The sequence below is a fragment of the Colossoma macropomum genome, unplaced genomic scaffold (assembly GCF_904425465.1).
Source record: "Colossoma macropomum unplaced genomic scaffold, Colossoma_macropomum, whole genome shotgun sequence".
In the NCBI taxonomy this organism is placed as follows: Eukaryota; Metazoa; Chordata; class Actinopteri; order Characiformes; family Serrasalmidae; genus Colossoma; species Colossoma macropomum.
Window position 1 is genome coordinate 17,928,314 of NW_023494792.1, and position 23,475 is coordinate 17,951,788.

General features: G+C 40.2%; 1 protein-coding gene across 9 annotated transcripts in view; it reads right to left on the reverse strand.

The window, feature by feature from the left end:
* The window catches only part of myo9ab (myosin IXAb), a 103,564-nt gene that overhangs the window by 49,924 nt on the left and 30,165 nt on the right, over nucleotides 1–23,475 (reverse strand). The gene's annotated exons all lie outside the window — the stretch shown is intronic.

Sequence of the window (23,475 nt, forward strand, 5' to 3'; positions counted from 1 at the left end):
TGCACTCAAGTGCGCACATACACTCCCTCACAAAAATACACACGCACATGCAAGAAGTGCTTCTATAAGGAGCTCTCGCCTGTGGCACTTTTACTTTCATCTTTGCCGTGAAGTGTTTGTATGTGCATGAGTGTGTCTTTGATCATGGCTAGAGCGACAGCATTTATTAGTCTTGCATTTATTAGTTGTTAGTACAAACAGCCTCAAATAGCAAAATACAAACACTGAGACACTTAATTCAGTATCTTTACACAGGGTTGTACGGAATACCTCTTAAAAAAGAGAGTTAAGGATAACTAAAGTTTTGGAGGAGGTCCACGCCTGAAGCCCCTCCTCTTTCTGTCATGCGTTCTATAAATTTCCCATCTCTACCTTCTGTTTAACACCCATCACCACTGTTTCTCTGTTCTGTCAGGCCAGTCTAACTAGTGCAAAGCAGAAGCTGCCCAGAACTCCAGCCCAACCTTCCTTCAGTCATGAACTCTTTTTAGTGACATTTAGGGTGAGAGACCAAAGCCTGGAGAAAAAAAAAAGTTAAAAGAAAATTATCCATATCCGCGTGGACAAGCAAATCTGCATGCACAAACACTCTGATAATGGATATGTATAATTTAGGTGTAATGCAGTTGTCTAGACAAGCAGTGTATAGTATGCTAAAATAAAACACATCAAGCGGAAAAGCTGACAACAACAGGCTATTTCCAACTACAGTTTTACTGTGGTTTTAGCATTTACTCACCATGTTGAGCATTTGTTATTTGCTGCCATGAATTAGTTTTCTATAGATCCTCACACATGACAGTCTTGTTATCACCAAGGTGAGCTCAGTTTTATTACATACTAAATCCCATCTTTTATAGGGGATGTAAAAAAAAATGAGGTGTTCCCATATTTTTGACTATGTGAGTCGTGCATCACCCTGCACTGTAGTCTATCTGTACTTTACCTCTTTCAGTCAGGAGATGTAAATGGGCATCACAAAAGTCATTAAGTCAACTAATCGATAACATTCGTTGCTAATTATTTTTTATTATCAACATTATCAATAATGTCAGTTAGCTGTTGCAGGCCTAACTGGCATAGTACACACGTTGTTTGTAATGAGATTTTGTTTCTTTTGTTACAGTTTATTGCTCAACAAAAGCTCGTGAAGTTGAGCAAAAACCACCCTGAGTGATTAGCTGCTTTAATGTCATCCGGCAAGTTATTTTTCTGTAACTCTAACAAAATCCAGTTACTTTTTGGGGGGGGTTTCCTTGTTACACAACGGCATTAAACATATTCCACTACTACACAACGTTGTCCTCACGTCATTTAACTCCCCTACTCCCTGCTTACAACAGCATTCGGTCATCAGTAAGTACCCCAGCACTTCAGAAATGTTGGTTTATCGCAGTGAAGTAGTAGCGTTCCTCAGACTTGAACCGGACGGCTCAGTCTTAGCCTCCTGTCTTACATAAAGCCATGTTTACTCTGAGGGAGGGTCATGAGGAAGGAACTGATGCAATACTGAGGCCTCTTTCTCTCTCACGTTCTTGGGAGCTGCCCTTAGCAACAAATCCCAGATTACACCAGTGTCTATAATACTTCAAGATTAATTTTTACCAGCATTGCAACTAATAGCTTCCACTGATCAGAGAGAATGAGGGAGCTCATTGGCTTGTGATTGGGGCCAAAACTATAAGGAGCAGAATGTCTCTTCAAGCAGCCTTTCTCGCTGCATTCCTCAGGCCAACAATAGTTCTAGTGTTTCCTGTCTACACAGTAACCAGATCAAGCAGAGAAGAGAGAAAGAGACAGACAGAGTGCGCACAGGACACATACTCTTGCTTCAGTAGCTCACTTCAAAGGCCACAGATGAGTGCTGTTTTTTTCTTCTCCTCTTCCTCTCGTTCCTTAAACGGGACACACTAGGGGATAAGTTGAAGTTGAGATGCCTGGCTGTGGTAGCATGGGAGGCACTTGCCAAGCATGGTGTGCAGAGTTACATAATAAAAAAAGAGGGGACAAAGCAGCAGGACTCAGAATACAATGCTGGCCAGTGCATTGCACCGCTCAGAAGCTCAGGGCTCACAAGGATCAAACGTTTTAGAGAGCTGATCTGGGATCAGCTTTCTCCCAGCTCCTAATGACAGTGATTATACGTATGGCAAATCTGATTTCAGATCAGAATCTTCACAGCATGCACTGACAAGCACATTAAAGACAACTGTGATATTAGAATCAAGAAAACAATTAACAAACGATATACTGCGCAGCCTGAACTCACTGGAAGGCTGAATGTGCAGCAGTCACCATTATATTTTCAATTAACAGGCTAGTGAAGAAAAACGGACACAGCAAACAGACTTCACATACACTTTCAAGGGGAAGTTAAAGTATACTTATAAAACAAAGTTGTAAAAGAAGTAAAGAGACTGAACAGTCTATCTATTGAAAGGCTTAAATACCTGTACATTGCTGATACTGAAAACAGAAACTATATCCTATGTACAACCTTAAAACAGTGGTTCCGCAAGTGTACTTAGTAAAGGCAATGGTTTTATGCGGAACTGTGATAACACAAACACCCATTTGAATTGCTCTTTGCATGGTTAAATAGTTTTCTCTCCATGATGGAAAACCTGCTGTTTATGGTTCTTTACAGAACCTTTACAAAAAGATTCCATATAGCACTTCTTTTCCTAAGAATGTATGTTGGGCTTCCCCTCTCGCTGATGTTTGTTTTTGGTGCTGCTACCTCTAAAATATCTGGAATACTTCTTGCTATTTCTGTCCTTATGTACACTGTCAGAAAAAAGTGTACCATCATAGTAAATTTTAGTCCCTCAAAGTACAAACAATGTAAATGTATCCTTAAAGGTACAACAAGGTACTTAAAGTCTAAATATGTACTTTTAATGAAGTGTAAATGTACACCACATTTACTTTCCCAGGGCAAAAGGGCATCTTTGTACCTTTTCATAACTTGACAATTTTAAGTAGAAAACAGTAGCTGCAACAGAATAGTATCATTTTGTTCCCTAACTAAAGGTACTGAATACATACCCTTGAGGACACCAGCCCCAGTGACAGAGTGCTCACACACATGCAGAGTTGATGCATTTCCTGTATTCTAATCTGATCACTGTTTACCAGAAAGAGGAGAGGAGAGGAGAGAGAAATTTTTTGAAGAGGAAAGCAGAACTGGCACAACTGTATGTTTGTCATAAAATTGCTAGGAAACTCAGCAACACCTTGACAAATTGTTTGCTGCCTTTTCCCCTCCAGCATTCCCTGGCTCATTCATTAATATCACTTTAGTTAAATCACCAGACGTGCACAGCGCTCTCAGCTGCCTTCATGAGGCTAGAATGAAGGGAAATCAGAGGAAAAGTCAGGAAGTCACAGGCTTACAGCCAAACTTTCACCATGTTTCCACCAGTGGTGTTACTGCAGTTAAATGCACAACATTTGCATAGAGCATTTGCAGAACTTCATCCTTCAACGTATCTCCAGTGTGCACAAGGAGACAAGAATACACACACTGTTTAAAGCTGTGTCATTTTTGCCCAGCCCATGCTGTACTGCCACAGATTATGACTGACATGGTTTTGGGAGGAAGTAGAGGCTTAAATCACATTTGTGTGTGATTGTACACTTTCCGTGTCCTCTATAAGAGGCTTAAAAAGAGGACACACTTGCCCCACAACTAAGCAACTCCAGTAGTGTGCTAATAGCCCATGCAGACACCATTATAGTTAAAGTTGTACGTAGGTGGGATCACTAGAAAACAGAGAACAACGTGTAAATGCCAGTGAAATGCTAAACATAGTTAGGTTACAATGTAAAAAGAACTGAAACAACTGATGTGGTTAGACACAACAGGAAGCCTGAGATAAGGTTCTAAAAGGCACCAGTAGCTCTGTTGATGAGAGATAAGCGAAGCTAGGAAAACAACAATAAAGATGGTTTTAGTGACGAGACTGCATTGCATGTAAATAACGGCTCATGGACACAGGCTTCTAAACTAGAGCCCAACCGATAAATCAGCATGGCGATATTATTAGCCAATATGAGCTAATTGCTAAATCGGTAAGGGCGTTTATAACGGTTGATAAATGACAATTAAAAAAAGAAACCTAGAGATGGAAAACAGATTATTCAACCATGTTATGAGTATTGTCGTTGTGTAGTTCATCTATCAGAGAGCACTCTGCAACTTCCCTGTTCAGAGTCATTAACTTGAGGTAGGACTGTACATATTGGCTTGATTTGGGTCACAGAGAAAACAAGTAAATGCCAGAAAATCTCTTACCACAGGATGTAATGTAATATCCACTGGCACAGCAATTCGTGTGGGATTAATGTAATCTGGGGCTATTTCTATGGTTTGTATGGTTATTATGAAGCATAGTACAGTGGACAGCTGCCAGAATCTTCCGTGGCGTGAGAGTGTGCAGTCCATAAAAATGTGACACGGTGGTTTTGGACAGGACTAAAATCACATAGAAACACTATATAATAATTAACCCACCTCCCATGTATCACTAATCACGCAAGACTTTAGACACTTTTAGACATGTTAACCTTGTCTAGATCACAGTACCGGTACTGGCAAATTTCCATTGAAGCGTTCACTTCCAAACTATGAGTCAGGTGGAAACAAACTCCTCCATTCCAGCTTCTGTTACTCTGTGTCAGGAATTCATACAACTGTAGAGAATCATATTCTCTACAATTATATCTTTCAAAGGAGGCCATGATCATAACTGTAGCCCAAAGAATGTGGGAACAGTGCTCCTTTTACTTTGGATATGCCATTTCAGGCAAAAATGGGATGACAATTAAAAGGTTAATACACAAAGTGTAAATGGTTAGCACAGAAGATTGTTTGTCACAGTTTTTTGCCTGTCTTTTTAATTTTTGGGGTTTTTTTGATCTTCTGCAATCCTGATAACAAACCTGCAGGGCTGCAGGGCCATCAAAGCCTGATGAAGATGCAGGTGGGTCAGCAGGACTGGACAACAAAAATCATCAATGTGGCAAACTATTAAGAAAAATGAGGATCCTTTCACATCATTCCCTGGTTTGACTGGTATAATGAAAAAAAAAGGTGTGGAAATGGGGATAAAAAGCAAGACTGGTTTCTGGTACTGAAGCAAGGTTGCTAATGGTAAATATAATGTATATACCACAAACCTGTTTCTGTAATTCCGGTGGCTTGAGTGGCCAGAGCAAATTTTAATATCTATCTATATTTGCTCATAGTACACATGCAGTATGAATAATTAACAGCTGTTCCAGTGGCAATAATGCTGACGTCTCTTCTCTCTCAGTTCTAATAAACTGTATTTTACCAGCAGCGCTGCTCACCCACACATGCACACATCTGGTTCACATTGGACACAGGAAGGCTTCACAGTAAAATTTTCGGATTTTGACGGCTTTTCAACATCTCCCAATCGCCTGTCGACTGGAGCCGAAGTCAGCGAGAAACACACAGAACCACATACCCACTCACACCAGAGCAGACGAAAGGATATAGTCTACATGACGTCCAGGCCTGTGTTTAACTTCACCTGATGAAAAGCCAATTACTAAAGCAGCTTTGACAGCCACTGCGGCTCTGGGGCCTGAGGGAGTTGGATGTGTGGTTGAAGTCTGTGAGCATTAGTTGGTCAGTTAGCATCAGCACACAGAGTTACATGGGTAATGGCTAAGATGTGAGAAGGGCAGGGTGCTCCTGAAGTGCTGAGCTTGCTGTTTTCAGTCTGAAACTCAAGGAGCTCAGAGCCCTGCGGCACCAGGCCAAAACACACACACACACACACTCACACACACACACAAAGGCAAATAGACGTGCATTCACACGCACAATGACACACATGCATGTACACACACTGTGGAGAGAACAGTTAAACAACATGCACAAAAATACTCCATGAATCTGTCCAAAAGTATCCAGACACTCATTCTAACTAGTGAATCCAGTCACTTTACAGTGCTGATACAGCTGCTTACACATAGCTTATATAATCTCCATAGAAAAGCACTGCTAACAGAATAGGACACTCTGGAGCAGCTGCACGTGAACCTAAGGTCACCAAGCCCAATGGCAAGCATCAGCTAAAGGGATATAAAGCCCCCCAGCACTGGTCTGAGGACCAGTGAAACTACGTTCTCTGGAGAGATGAGGCTCCATCCAAAACTTTGGGTGTGAGCTGGAGTGGCGCTTGTGATCCAGAACATATCATATAACATTCAACACAAGAAATGCTAGATGAGCAACTATAAACCTTTGGGCAAAGAGTTAGTTAGGATCTGCTTGTCCTCATCGTTCCTCAAATGGTGCCACATATGAATCTGTTAGATCGAATGCTTTCTTAAATTTCCCTTGACTGACCTTCATAAATCTTATAAGCCCAACATGCATCACAGTTCATTTTGTTGTTTCTAGATCAGCACTTGACAGCCCAGCTCTCCATTCATTCACAAGCCTGCAATACAAACAGTTCTTGACTACTTGAGCAACAGTGCTGCTTCGTGGTTATTCTTACTCTTTGCTCATTTAATGTAGGGTAGGAATAGCATTTCTCTGATGGACTGCTAGACAAACACACATACACACTATAACACAATTAAAATTAGGGGTGGAAATCTCTAGGCACCTCATGATTCGATTACGATTCAGAGGGCTGCGATGCGATTATAAAACGATTATCGATTATTCTCCCATCTTTTTTTTTCTATATAGCATTTATATTTTCTCACTGTGTGAGTTCAAGTTTCGAGTTCAAGTTTCAAGTTTATTTGTCATTTGCACATGTCAGGACATTTATGCATTGAAATGCTTGTGGTGAGGCTCAGATAATCACTCTACAGAAAATAAATAAGTAAACGCGATGCGTTATTCGCATTTATAAGCACTGCAGTTGGTTTCCTGGTACGTTAAATCTGCAACGAGAGACTGTCAAACACTAAAAAGTGGCGAAGCTGAAGTCAGCAGCTCTTCCGCACTTCCAGTTCCACCCTTTGCGTTCCGTCAACATTATGTTATAAATTAAATATTTAGAAAATCGATTTTTGACATTTATGAATCGATTCAGAATCGTTCACATCCGCATCGCGATGCATCTAAGAATCGATTTTTCCCGCACCCCTAATTAAAATACATGCATTTTAACAGACTAGCTTACCGTAGCTAATCCGTACTGCTCATTTACTGCTCAAGTCCACCTACAGCACGTGGGTCATCATAATACTCTATGTTTGCTTTAACTAGGGATGCGCAATGATATTGGAATCATACTGATATCAGCAGATATTTGCCTAAAAAGAAATCAGCATCAGACAGATGTTAGAATTTGGTGTATTTATTGTATTCTGGAAGAGCATAATGTTTAAAATGCCTGCATTTTATTCAATTTACTGCATTTTTACCCTGTACAAATAAATAAATATTTGTCTTTAATTTTAATCCAGGTGGATCTAGTTCCATGTTCTACATTTCAGAAATGTTTATGTATTGGCTTTGGTGGATATGTACACGTAAAGTACTGGATGATCTGCATTAGCCCACAATTTTATTGTGAGGGAAAAAAACAAAGCTGGGTCCTTTGCACCACGTCCACACACATACACATACACTCACACTCAGGCAGTGAGCTGTGAGAGAAGAAATGATTTGATGAACTGAAGAATTTATGAACTGCTGACAGATTTCTAGGTGATATGCAAGTGAGGCACTGAAAGCTGGAGAAGAGGGGAGTAGGGGCAGGTGTGAACTAGGGCATGTGAGTGTGTGTGCGTGTGCATGCGTGTGCGTGTGTGTAGAGTCTGCTGGCTGCATGTGAAGCCGATTCACACCAGCAAGGGAACAAATCAGCATCTAATTACAACAGCAAGAGCTACAGTACCAATGCCAGGCAATATCACACCACCACACCAGGACAAAAGCCTCATGATGGTTCAGTGAGCGCATAGGAATAACTTGTTTTTACACTGTTGCACATATGCAATCATATCTAACATAATACAGTTTTTTTTAGACTCCAACATCTGTACAGGTAAACATGAACAACACTGTCCACCTCAAGTATATAGGTCAGAGCTTTTTGATGTATAATTACAGACATACCAATACAGTTATACCAGCCTTCTCCTAGAACAGCCAATAAATACAGGTACAACATAGGAATGCTCCCAATTGTGCAAAAAAGGATACTGGTAGCAATTTACTGTCGCTGTATACAAGTGCAGTGTTGGCACTTAGATCACAAACTATTTGGTTAGGGGTGTAATGATACAAACATCTGAAGGATAAATAAAATTTTCAAAAAATTCAAGATTCGATAATCAAAATGCTTCTTTTATTTAAAAACAAAAAATTCATAGTCGCCCCCACCTTCCACTTTACGCTGACTGGATGCTTAGTTTTGATTATTGACAAGTTTCCAAGAAACTTCTTCTATAGTAGCAAGCGGCAAAAAAAACAACAACATTAAAAGTAAACTAAACACTGTGTGTGATGCTTGCGCTGCAAGATCGATATAATGGCTATATGGTTTTACACAGGTGGTTTGCATGCATCACTTCATACTGGACACACTTCAGGGATGTGTGTTTCCTAAACAGGTACTGTTTTAGGGATTTGTTGTTAATGTTGCTCTCCGGATGTCTTGTGGTTGCAATGCACACCACCACCCCACACTCCCAAGGTTTGCAGATGCCACACTCAGAAGTTAGTTCTTGCACTGGCCTGGAGGCAGGGGGTGGGGGGATCACTGATGCAGCTTTTCTCTATACTTTTATACAGTATATATTTCATATGTTACTATATGCTTTTAAAATTATTTTTTTAGCTTTGGCATCAAAAGAAAAAAATACGGAATATGGAATTTAGACTAGTATCTTTCTGTGCCAGATGTCATGTAAGGCCTGGCTGTCTATCTTCCATTCTGGACAAGACATATCAGTGACGCTCATGGAAAGCAGTTTGTTGAACTGATTTCATTAAAATTCTAGACATTATGAATGATGTGATGCAATAAAAGTAAAGCATCAGACTGAGAAAATCTCTCTAAATTGAGAGAATTCAAATAGAGAAATCTCTCCTCAAACTTTCCTTCCATAAATAAACCATGTTTGTTTTGGAGCATATTTGTCATTCACTGGCCAGCCAATGGAGAAGTGGACCTAAACACTTATGGCCAAACTGACTCATTCCCCTTTGAGACAACAGCCCAGTAAAACCCACAAGCCTGATCAGTTCCAGACCTAAAGTTTGAGATCAGTGAGTTAAGAACCACACAAAGTTTCACACACACACACACACACACACACACACACGCACACACAGGTGGTCAATATACCGGAGATCCTTATAGAGTACGATACACAGCCATAAACACTGGATAGACTTAATGTCAACTATTAAATTCCTGCATAGAAGCCTGCATAGGAATAACATTATACAACAAGTAAAAGAAAGTAAAAAAGGCAAAGCTAGATTCAAACCAGAGAATTCCAAAAGGCCCATTTCAACCAAAGTTATGGCTTCCTATCTTTGCCTACCCCACTGGGAAAGAAGCTTCTGTTTCACATTTACTAGAGGAAGTGATAAAACTAGCCGATCGACAGCGAGGTCTCTCTGAAAGCTTTACAAAAAGAATGGGACTTCAAGCTGAATTCTCACTAAATGCAACTTAACAATATCATGCAAGCGTAGCGAAAGTGAAGCGAGTGCATCCATGTGTCCAACCCACACTGTCTCTGACTCAACATTTCAGACAGGAATATCAGCTCTGGTTTCTCCTTTTCTTTTTGTAATTAAACAGTTTAATTATTTAAATATTATTTTAAATATTATGAGCTTGTTACCAGTTTAATAAGATTATAATATCTTGAGTTTAGGCTGGACTCAGACCTAGAGCCTAAAAAAAACGCAGCAGGTTGGAAGTGCTCACATTTTGATGGGTGTAAGATGTGTGTCTAGTAGAGCTGGTGAGGACTGAAATGGCAGCAATTTCCACAGATGGGCTACACTTGGTATATTTTGACCCATCTGAACCCTTTCCAAAATATTTTATATTGTTATGAATGAACAAGGGCACACTGTGTAATGTGATGCAGTATCCACTGCTTGTGTTTCAACATTTTTGTTTCAGTGCTGCACACTCGGTAAAAAACTTGCATTACAAAATTACAAGATAATAGATGATTTTTTCCCCCCAAAACCATTCATGCCTTACTTAATACCCAACTAAGAATACTGAGATGAGTTTGGATGCCTGTATATATATTAGAAAACCACATCCCCCACAACTCCCTGGATACTGGCCCCAGGAATATTTCAGACCTGTGGAAAGAACTCAACGCTCACTATAATGGAAGTGTATCTGTTCCGACAGATGCATGACTACAAAATGCTTCAGAAACGTGTCTGGTGTGAATTGCCCTTTAAACAGGAGACATGCCACCTTTCTGTCTGAAGGGTACAGACTTGTAAATGCTGTCTGCAGACTGAACTGCTCATCTGTGCAGAGAGCTTGGCTTTGGGCTCTTACGTTATTAAGTCCCATTATAGCCTCAGATGGCATCTTTAAGTGCTGCCAACATGCATGCGCCTGTGTGTGGTCCGTTGCTGATGCCACCAAGGGGTTTGAGGCTGAAGATGACACACAATCAGAGCCATTTATGAGCACATCTAAAATTCTGATCTAATTTACTGTATTTTGCTGCTGAAAGTGGATCTCTTTCTCTCCAGTTCCCTTGTGGCACTGCTCACAGTGCAGAGAAATGAAAGAGAGAGGGGGAGGGAGAGGGAACCACAGAACGAAAGGAATACAAAGAAAAGAAGAGGAAGGTAAGAAAGAAATCATACTTGCACGAACAGTCACACTCAATACAAACACAAGCAAACATGCTACCATACAAACAATTAAAAGAAAGAAAGGAGAAAAGAAAGAGAAAATGAGACCAAGGAAAAAAAAATGTGTAGCAAGCTGCTTTGATGAGCGCTGCAATAGCAGTAGTGTCATTAACAACGAGGGGCCAGGCTTACATTAAGACAGCACAAGCCCACCACCCACAACTCTCTTTTTCTCACTCCTTCATTAGCCCTTTTTATCCTTTCCCCTCCCTCTCTTTACTCTTGCTCTCTCTCTCTCTCTCCCATTTCATGCTACATTACCACGCTATATGTATCATCATTACAGTGGAGGATGGTGGCTGAGGGCTATAAGTTATCAAAGCTAGAGCTGGAATTTCCACTGTGAGCTGTACACTGAGTTCATCTGAGCTGAAGACAAGACCATGACCAAAAAGCCACCAGAGCAGGCATGTCAGATCTTGTCACTGCGCTAATATGAAGGATCTACTTTACCTGTAGTGAGCAATCAAACAGAGATTGTGGCACATCTTGGGTGTTCACATCAGATTGTGTGAGGAACTCAGCCTGAAAATGACCCTGATAGTCTCACTGAGTGAGCTGCCAGTCGAGAAGAGCTAAGGGCAATAAAAACAATGAACACAAATCTCGCAACAAGGAGGAAAACAGTTCTGATCTGTGTGTGCATGTCTGCTCTCTTCTGACGTGTGAAACATTCACTTATCACTTCAAAATGTGGTTTTATTGCACGCAGGGGTCTTTCCCTTTAACCTTCACAACCAAGTCATTTACCATCCTATTTAAAAGGAAAGTAGATGTAAAGGCCAGAGAAAGAGAGGGCTGCATGGACATGAAATTAAAGCCTAAACTCGTACCCCGGACTGAGATTTGACCCAGTCAGGCTGGGTACTGCTGAATTTTAACCCGACTCGAACACGAACAGAGATGGATTATCGCAGACATGGTCTTATGGTGCTTTGCTTTGTTACCAAGTGCTTGAGCTGAGCGACAGAAAATGTCATGCTGGGATAAAATGGTATTTTACAGGTCTGTAATACACTATAAACAATATTTATGATCAATATATTGTGGTGGAATTGTAGATCATACCTAGCGGAGAACAGCATCCACACTGCTTGGATCAACTGTTACCGTTAGCCCTGTTGTGCTGAAGTTCCTTGTGCTAGAGCTGCAACCTACAGAAATGTTTATCATTCATCATTCATGGTGTGATTGAGACTGATGTACTTGAACTTCAATAGCACATTTACCCTCTCCTCAAACTTTGGAGCTATTCCAAACACAGTTATAGACATGTATAACGTTACTAGAAAAAGAGAGCAAGAAAGACGGAGAGATAGAAGACAGAGAGAGGGAGAGACAGAAAATGCATCAGAGTGTGCAAAAAAGGCATATTCTTTCCAAAAAAAAAGAAACAATTCATTAGAAAACAAACCCGAGCCCGATGTTGCATCAGAGAAATCAGCGAGCAATGCAAAATTTTGTCAGGCCCTGACGGGATTCGGGCTGTATCAGACTTCATGCCAGAGCACACTGACCCAACAAACACCCCTGGACTGTTCTGTCGAAATTACAATGTAGGTGTTTGTTGGGCCGGTGTGCTCTACTGTTAAGACCGCTAACATATTTGGACAGTAACCGTGAGAACCACAAGGACAGCTACAGTAGATCTGTTATGTGGTATGTGTTACAAATAAGCGTTGCTTGGTTTCACAGTAAAAATGTTGCACAACTAGAGTCAGACCCGCATGCATGACATTTACTAACAAGCTACAACAGAATGCTGCATTGTGAACAATGTCAAAACAAAGGACTGTGTAGCACAACACTGTACGCTACCTGTGCCTTTAAGGCTAATGCAAAATAAGGGTGGAAAAAAAAAAACACTGGATTAATCCATTTCTCCTGATGTAACCAGAGTAGCTAGCGCTGTCATTTTCGGCAGCCAGGATTCTCTTTGTCTGAATTATTGTCATAGTTTAGGACTGCTGACTGTCCAAGATAAAAAAGATTGAATCTTTTTGATATGCACGGAATGACTGAAACTAAGCAAAACAAAAGCAAGCTGTTTTGAGCATGACTATACAAGGCTAGAGTAAGGGCAGAGTAGTCCAGTGTTTCTGCTATATGTATTTTGCAGCAGTGGCCTGTCGCTGCAAAATTATTGCTGCTGCAGCTTTCAAATTTTATGAAACATGAAGCTGCAATTACAAAACTCTACAGAGGGGTTTTTAATTTAAAACGATGGTTACAGGAAGTGGACAAACATTGCATGAACAGTTAGAGCCGAGCTGAGCCGAAGTGCCAGTCAGTGGAGCGGACTATTCAAGCGGTTTTAGCAAGCTGTAGTTAGTGAACTGGCTAACTTAGCACACTGTGCAGACAGCAGTAGTTGGAAATATGAATAAAGTGGGTCAAAAGGATCTGTTTATCTGTTTCATTCTGTGCAAACCTGGCTGCTTGTTTGTTGTAATGTGTTAATACTAGCCAGGTAGCCAAGGAGGGCAAGCTACTGTTAAGGATGGCATCTAGAGCTTTACAGCAAGAAATGTACTAAATGAAACAGGTAAAACTGGGAGCCTAAGCCTGATCTTCAGTGGCTGGACAGTAAAGAAAAGAAGCTGGTGGGGGCCAATGTTAGTGTTGGGGGCTGGAGAGGGGTTGGTCTCAACCCGGTCCAGGTGTGTGTGTGGGGGGGGGTGGGTTCGAGAGTCCGAGAAACTGCTGTGTGCTTATGTGTACACAACACAGGTCTAACTATATATTGTACAGTTCTGAAATATTTTACATTTACTTGAGTTGTTAAACATGATTCTTCTTGCTAATTATATAATAGGTTTTCTTAAGCATCTACATATAATCCAATAAGTAAATGCCATTCAGTCAAGCTGACTATGTTTTATTTGTAACACAGAGCATAAATTTAACCAAAATAAAATATTTTTTAATTTTATTGTATGAATATCAGGACAGTTAGGTTAAATAGAGTTAGTATCGGTATCGGCCTATATTTAAGGAGCTGGTATCGGTTTCGGAAGGGAAAAGTTGTATTGGTGCATCACTTAATGACAATAGCAGACAGTTCACATACATCCTCAGAAGATCAACACCTTGAAGACCGAAACCATTTGATTTTTTTTTTTTTTAAGTTGAATCAGGTGTGCGCATGTTTGATTGGAATCAAACCTTAAGCCACACAAGCCCTTTGCAGACCAGATTGAAGCCTGCTGGTATAGATTATTGTGACAGCCCTTTTCATTAGGCAGAAAGAGAGAAGGGAGGGAGAGATATCGTACAAGCATGTGCCACTCACCAGCCTCTAAAAATCAATTATCTCAGTATTCTTAACAAATGCCTTCAGTGAACATCCACACACACACACACACACACACAAACACACACACACCCCCTTCATTCTCAATTACGGTCTTAGCTGTAGACAGCTCATCCACTAAAAGAACGGACTGGATGTAACATGCTTGTTTAATATATCTCTGGGACTGCTGCAAGACTAAACCCTCTGGTCCATGTACAGTGACTAAATTACTCAATAATGTAAGAATGACAGCGTGCCTGGAGTTCACAGCGTGACATCAGCCACAGTCCATGTGAACTAGTTCAAAATGACTGTCTTTTGACCATCGTGTAACCACAAATTAAGTCTACGTTAACTATTCGGATTCCTAGATCTGACTGACGTGTTGAAAACTATTTTTCCTGGTACATGACAGCACATTCTAAATAACCTCAAAGGCAATTTTCATTGTGCATCCAAATTGAGATGCCATTTTTATACAAAAGATGTACATTGTAATGCACACAGTCTCACCATAACCCCTCTCTTTCTCCTCTCATCTGAACTTTCTCTCTGGAGAGAAGAAGCACAGGTTGGTTTGAGCCTCAGGTGTAAATATATAGATTTCAGGTTGACCATTAATGAGAGGAAAATATTTGCAGACATAAAGACCTATATCGGCCGCAGTTTCGCATCAAATTAAACATATTTAATTTTCATTTCAGTAGTATATTATCTGAAGTTGACAATGGCTATGAAAGACCTAACAGTGTTCATTGCCTGTCAGGTGACTGACTCTTCCAGTCGGTAATGGCAGGATGAGAAAAAGAAAGCAAAATCATATTTAGGTTAAGATACTCGGCTCCCGCTACAGAGACACACAATTAACCTTCTAAGAACACTATGTACAGATGTCTATTTTTCCTCCATTTCCTTAGAGTGAGAGAGTCGAGAGAAACAGAGATAGAGAGACACAGAGAAAGAAAGAGATGTGGGTGTGTATAATGCAGAGAGCAGATGTCATACAGAAACAGAACAATGTAGGCGAATGTGGATTATCCAGCAAGACAGCCAGGGACTTCAGCAGATCATAGTGTTCAGGAGAAATCTGGAAAAACCCTGATCACATTAGCTAACATATCACTAGTGGGTGTAATTATACATACATTTTCAGGTTCAATGCAATATTCAATTCTGAGGTCAGGATTTCATTTGATATTCTATCCTTTATGAGTCTCATTAATAGGGGTGGGAATCTCTAGGCACCTGACGATTCGATTACGATTCAGAGGGCTGCGGTGCGATTATAAAACGATTATCGATGCATCTCGATGCATCTTTTTTTTCTATACATGATTTCTATTTTCTTACTGTCTGAGAACTCTGTAGTTTTAAAACAAAGTATTTGTAATGATCCATAATGCATTTACGTCCAATATCTTTTATTAATAAAACAAATGGAAAGTAATGTGGCAAGTGAATTAGAAGGCTCTCATTAACTGCTCTTGTTTGGAGACGCTGCTGCCACTCATCTGTGATAAAATGCGCTGTTACGGTGAAATAAGATCCAGTGGTGATGGATGACACATTATATATTCTTTAGGGATTTCATAACGTCAGTTTTGGTCTCATGATGGGGGGGGCGCAAAAGACTGCAGGTCACCTAGCAACGACGTTTCTCCAGGCTAGTAGCGAAAGAAAAGGAAAAGAAAGACAGACGAACATTTGGAGATGAATGGACTTATTCACATTTATAAGTAGCGCAGTTGGTTTCCTGGTACTTTAAATCTGTAATGAGAGACTGTCAAACACTAAAAAGTTGAGAAGATGGAGTCGCTTCTCTAATTTTCCCGTTCCACCTTAAATGGTGCCGCTTTTACATTCGGCGCCTCAGTCAGAATTTAAGGTGGAACGGGAAAGTTCAGCAAGAAGCTGGCGAGTGAGAAGCGACTTCAGCCTCGTAAAACAGTGGAATGCTGAGAGACATTTTACAAGAAACTATTCGACTTTTGAGGAAAAGTATTCTGGTGGAGATGGAAGAAAAGCTGAAGCTTAAAGCAGAGCAGAGTAAGTCTGTGTTTTCGTTTATATTTTTTTTGCCTAAACTAGGACATTATCACATACTGGACATAAATGTTGCGGCTCCCAAGGTGGTTTGATTTTTGTTGAAAGGACGATATGTCTCTTCTTAACATTTGTGTTGTGACTCCTGACCTAACCTGACTTTTAATGCAGAGGGAGCCGGTCGGATTTCTCGCTCATCCACTTGTGTTTTTGTTATGTGCCGCCACAAACTGTCCGGGCGCTGCACTTACCCACTTCCAAGTTCCGCCCTTTGCGTTCCGTCAACATTACGTTATAAATTAAATATTTAGAAAATCGATTTTTGACATTTATGAATCGATTCAGAATCGTCCACGTCCGCATCGCGATGCATCTCACAATTGATTTTCTCCCCGTACCCCTACTCATTAAAGTGTTTTGATTCTACAGAGTTCTTATCATATACTGTAGAGATTTGTTTGGCTCACACAAATAAAAGTTCACAAACAGAACTTTTCCAACACCTTCCACACTGCCCTCTAACTAAATAAACCCCAAAAGCAATTCAAAAAGAAGCCCAGTCATTTGAGTGTGGGACTGTCCAAAGCATAAGCCCCGCCCCCTTCCCCACTCACTATATTCTTAGCATTATAGTGCAAAGCTTAGACTTGATCACTGACAGTGGTTTCCACAAAAGACAGCAATTAAGAGACTGACATATCAGCAATATCATTTTAAATTTTCACAAAGATTTATAAATCCTATTTTTATAAATATGTTTTTAAATCATTACGCCTTTTCAAGTCATGAACCAAAAAATGAAGTGGCAAAAATAGAAAAAGTGCTGTTAGTAGTGTAAAATGATATATTTGCAGTGAGGCCACTCACTCCTAAAGGTTTCTTTCAAGAACTCTGCATTTTACTACCAGCAACAGAGACCTCCTAAAGGTTACTAGAGCACCAGAGGGGCTGATGCTAACACGCACTGACAGGCTCTTATGCAGAGGTGCACACACAAACACACACACACACACACACACGGACCTGAACCCACTCACACAGCTATTCTCTCTCTATACCTGCATTTTACATGCAAATCAACACACACACACACACACAGAGTAAAACATCACAGCCAACTATTATAATTTATAACCCTCAGAGCAGACAGCTCTTGACATAAATGGACTCTTTATTTATCTATCTTTTAACACTGAGCCTCAAACTCCATGATTTTCATCTACAGCCACGACTAATGGTAACCCTCCCCCTTTCCTCCAGAAGGTTCTGCGTCTCAAGCTCATTCTGCCACTGGAGGTGCCTGAAATGCTGAGCTATTCAGAGCAATAAGGAGTTGCCTCAGACCTACACAGACAGCCCTTTAGCATTTTGTACTAATGCTCACATATAGTACAAACCCTATCTTGCAAGTTTTATTCAAACAATATTCGAATACCCACCCTTTCAGAGGGCCTGCTGCTTCTATAATAATATTGTACCCCATTTTTACTTGGACTCTTTTTACACAGGACTCTTAAGACTACTATACACTGGACGCATCAGGTAGACAATACACGGCATCCAAAAATTTTAAGCCAGTGTATAAACATTCAGGACATTCCACGTTGACATGCAAAACGTGCCACCTCCAATACACTCAATGTCTCTGAGCATCACTCATTATCTCTCTGTTACTGCATTAAACGAAATCTAGAACCAGACCACAAAAAACGTAACAGCTCACAAGTTTTAGAATTTACACAGAGAAAGGCAGCCAGTCTAAAAACGTTCAAGTGAAATGGAAATCTGCTCTGTTACCCCAGATAATGTTGCAAGCTGTAAAGTTTCACTAAATAGCTGGAAAAAAACAAACAAACAAACAAATAAACAAACAAAAAAAAAAACGCAGAATGTTTGTGAAGAAGTTTGTGAAGAGTTAAGGTGTAAAATCAGCTTGAATTTGACGTTTATCAGTGTTTCCTACACTTCCTACACTATGTGTTCAAAAGTATCCAGATACCCCTTGTAATTAGTGAATCCAGCTAATTAAATGTGCACCCCTGCTGATACAGGTGTTCAGCTATGTACTCACAGCTTGTGTAATATCTGTATGCCTAAGGTCACCGTGCCTGACACCAAGTCTCACTTTTCATGAAAAACACAAAGTAGGGAATATTAAGAAAACCAGGATGTGATGTGGACACCTTTTTACTACAAGTCTTCCGACTACAAATACCATCGTGTCATGTGTGACATGCTGGGTAACCTGTACATAGCTTTTCTGCTTATCCCAGCATAGTGACATCTAACAATAAAATCCACCCATGAACTCATCAAGTGATCCAATGCACTGTTGATATAGGGGATTCTCACATTACAGTTCAAATAGGGAGGTTTCTAATCAACAAAATGAACAGGCTATAAAACCTCCATCCATGATGCACCAAGTCAATTTTATCAACGATCATGGAACAGCCATTAAACAGGTATATGTAAGAGTGAGCTAGTGACTGTCATCTACAACATGGTGTTGTAGACCAATCTGTCAGTCTGTAGATCAGGCCTAGGCAATGTCTCAAATATTTAGGACATGTTCTAATTGATTTTTTTCAGATACAAAATTAGGCAACACTGTAAATATTGTGGTGATTTTTATACTTAGCTGAGTTTTTTTGAAGACTGTGGCAATCACACAACCCCTCCTCACAAGTGTGAGCGTGTTAAGCCTTATTAGCAAAATGGAAACCTTAGACAAAAACGCATTTAAAACCATCCAACATTATAGTGGATAAAACCAAAACACTTTGCAAACAGAAGATCAAGGTTCAGTTCTTTGTTCAGACAGGAATAATGGTATGTTTGTCAACTGTACTAAGTAGCTTGAGATAAGCGTGTACTATAAAAACGTAACTTTACTGAGAGACAAAAAAAGTTAATGATTTAGTACTGATTCTTTCACTCTTCCATGTGTTCAATTAGTGAAAAACAGACCATGATTATTTCTAAACTATTTTTTCCTGTATCTCACTTTTTCAAGCCATTTCGGAGAATATTCATTAGTACTGCCATATGCATTTGTCAGGAAAGGCTGAAAGATACTGAGAATTCGCCCAGCCCTGCTTTAGGTCTCTGCATAAAGCCAGTGGAAGCTTCACTGGAATCTAATCAATCAATCTCCTCATATACCGAGCCTTCTAAAACCTTCTTTTCTTCCTTTGCTCTTGGCTTGAGGTTACAGCCTGGAGAGCACTGGCCCACATTTCAGACCACAGAGCTCTGCATCCACCTTCAACCAGCTGAGTCATACTGACTCACATTCACCAAGCACGGAGACATGGAGAGAAGGCCAGGTCTGCCAAGCCATGCTTCTGTTCATGAAGCGCCACATCACTGCTGATAAATTCTGAAGTCACAAAGAAAGACTTAATATGACACCTGTCCAGACAAAAAAAGCGTACACCAATAAACAAATCACAGCACTGCAGAGGGCTCCCACTTATATATGAATATACATCTAGTTATAAAACCACCAAACAATGGACGATAAAAGGGGCATTAGTTTTAAATGACTCATCTGGCAAAGACAGCAGTCTCTGATTAAAAAAATAAAATGAAACAAAACTCCTGTACAATTCCTTTAAGGCACCTAATAGAGTATTCCACTCAGCTCTAAAATACCCCCCACAGAAAGAGATATTTGACTGGTCCAGCAGCTAAGCTGAGATCAGATTACACATTAGAGTTATTACTGCCACCAAGGCCTGTATTAGAGGACTTTTATAGAAACTAATGATTACTGGAATTAAATCAAGCCTAAATTGCCAGTTAGATGATGCAGCATGGATGATGTAATGTTGATGGTAGCAGAAGGACACAGTGTTCCTATATGAATTTTAAAAGCAGCATGTGTATGAGAGAAGGAATAACTTCACAGAAAGAATCACAGAAAAATGGAAAGTGACAGCCAGAGAGAATAGAGAAGGACAGAGGAAAAGGGTAAGAGAGAAAGACAAAGAGGAAGACAAAAGGAAAGAGAGACTGAAAGAAATAAAATAAGATGTACAGAGACACAGAGATGACTAATAAGACCTGGATGGCATTGGTCATTATAAATATGATGACAGTAATCTCAAGTGCTCCGCTCTGGTGAGAGTGAGAGAGAGAGAGAGAGAGAGAGAGAGAGAGAGAGAGAGAGAGAGAGAGAGAGAGAGAGAGAGAGAGAGAGATAGAGAGTGAGAGTCCAAAAACATCAGGGTGTCAACTCGAACGACCACAGGCACATTGTTCTCTCAGGAGTGAAATGTCAGCGGATTTAAATCTCCACTGAGAAGCGTAAGAGTCAGGTCAGGGCAACATCAAATGCTCTAAGTGTGTGTGTGTGTGTGTGTGTGTGTGTGTGTGTGTGTGTGTGTGTGTGTGTGTGTGCACATACACATACACATACATGTTTGAATGTGTGCAGGTAGGGAAGGAGGCCAATATTTTATCTATTAATAGCACTTTATGATAGGATATCACTTTTAGTGCACCTAGTAAAGGGTTTCCTGCACAGATTAGTGTATTGCACTTCTTGATTCACTCTCAGTTTAAAATGACTTCTGTGCCACACAGTTGGACTCAGGGAGTGTTCTGTTTTCATTCAGATAACAATGTTTGGTTTTCAGGCAGAGGAATAATAGTTGTTATGATTCTCCTTTCCATCCTCCACAGATACTCCCCTAACACACACGCACACTAAAATCTTTGAAGCAAAGTCTTGATCAACTGTCAAGTCCACTAAACAAACAAAACAAAAAATATTTTGTGGTGTAAAGATAATGAACTGTTTTATTTCAGACAGCACAATGTATTATCCTTTTATCTCCTGTTCTAGCACTGTCTCACTTTAGTGGAGGTGTGGCTATGAATGAACTGCACACACATAACCACGTACCCATTTTAACCAAAACAGCGCAAAGAAGTGCTGGATTCTCATTTCCAGCGAGTCACTAGTTTAGCATTGCTACAACTTTACCCTTTAAGGCCAATGCAAAGAAGTACCTCATATAAATTATATTACTGTTTCAGATATTACTGTTCTCCTCAGGGAACAAATGTAAACAAACAGCTTTCTTTCTCTTTTTTTTGGCCCAGTACTGAGTACACTGTGTTCATATATTACAGCATTTACAGTATCACTGTATCTTCACTATCTGTGTCCCTCGAGTTGGCTTGCTGCTGCATCTGTACACACAACCCTCCTTCATCTGATGGACTCCTCTGTGACTCCAAGCTTGCGTGGAATTCCTCTACAGCAGCTCTTGTTCTCCATGCTGCCCGGCCTCATCTGTTCAGGTCTGTGGGAACAGCACGGCTGCTCTATGTTACAGGTCTGGATCTGTCACCACTGGCCAGCCGGCCCACTGAATACCTCCCGCTAGTGGCAAACCTCAAGCTCTAATTACTGCGCCTGTCTGGTATTTGTTAAACCATCCGCTACTATCTACATACACATGCGTGCAAACACACACAGACAGACACTTGCACAAGAGGGCTTAGGAGCTTACGGACTGACATCACACACAAAAATAAATGAGTTGTGCACTGTATATGGCTTTTATAGATGTAAGGAGAGCAATCTTTTTAGTTCTATGCTTTAATTGGTGCACCACTTGTATGAAACTGGGGAAAAACTTACTTAGTAGCCACAGTTTTTTTTAAATAAACTTCAAAGTGATATTTGAGTTCAATGTGATTCTGTTAACATTTACTTAAATGTCAGCCTGGTATATCTACAACAGAGCATAAGCGTAACTTAACAAGGCTTGTAACAGTATGACACTGTCACACACGAGTGAGAACCCTTCATACTAGCAACAGAAATTCTCAGCCAATGAGGCAGGCATGGAGCCTGAGCAAACAGGCAATCACGTCATGCAAAAATGGAGACCGTCTGTCACAGATCCTGGCTGAACCATGCTGCGAATTCAGCCTGTTATAAATCTGGGTGTTTCCCTTCCCCCAAAAACAGTGAGTTGTAGCTGTCTGCAGTTTCAGAGCAGCTGGATCTGAGGATGTTTCCATTGGCCCAAAGGCTGTCATTAACTTCCACTGAGACAGCTGTGACTGAGCAGACTGAGCAGTGTATCCGGGGCTAAGCATATGTGCTTATATGGCCAAATCATGCTCAAGTGTCACTTAGTAGTATGACAAAGCACTATAATCACAACAAAGCTGATAAATCTCCCTTATCATGACTCAGGGCTTGACTCTCTGCTCTGATCTGTAAAGCCAACAGCAAATCCAAAAATACTTGGAGGAGATTTAGGGACTAGATGAGGAGTGAAAACTGAACAAAGCTTGACTGATCAGTCAAATTGAGCTGAATTTCAGAGACAGCACTTATTTATTTCCTATACTGGTACTGAAACCTTGAGTACTGACACCTATCAGGATTTTTTCTTTAATATCTACTAAGAATTGTGACTAACCTGTCACAATTATTACATCACTGCCTAATCACAATTATTTGAGTTGACTGCAATTACTGGAGATTATCACAATTGTTTATGCTGACTGCAAACTTTTTCCATAGTCACTGAAGATACAACTATATTATGCTGCAACAAGCAAAATGTTAAATGGGCAAGTAAATGTAAAATAAATAAATAAATAAAAAGAAAGCTGTTAATGCATTAACTTAGACATATAGGGCTTATGAATGCAAAAGAATGCTTCACCATCTAATTTAGTGCTGTAAAATATTTAAAGGGCAGCACAGAGTAATTTTTGTTTATTTGATAACTACAAAGTTAGAGCTAATGTTTTTATCATGTATGCTAGCATAGTGTGGGGGTTTTAGAGCAGGGTTTTTGTCTTATACTTTAACTCTCAAGAAAAACTCTAGCTTTGCTTGAATACACATGATTCTGTGTGGCCAGACTTTTGTTTGAGTGCATGCATACTCATAACAGTGCAGTATATCATTTTCCTAGTGTTACTTAGACTACCTAGTAGACATGCCTAGGACACCAGATGTCTAATGAGATAATACGGCCACTTTAGGCTTGTACTTTAATAGCTGCATGCAATGGACAGAAAACACAAATCGCTGACTGCAGTTATTTATGACAATCAGCTAAAATTCTATGATTGTGACAGCCCAATACTAAGCTTTCAAATGAGCTATTTTTATTTGAACCACTTCACTTCAACATCTAAATGTAGGTTACCATGCTGAAACTGCTCAAACACTCAACTACCCCAC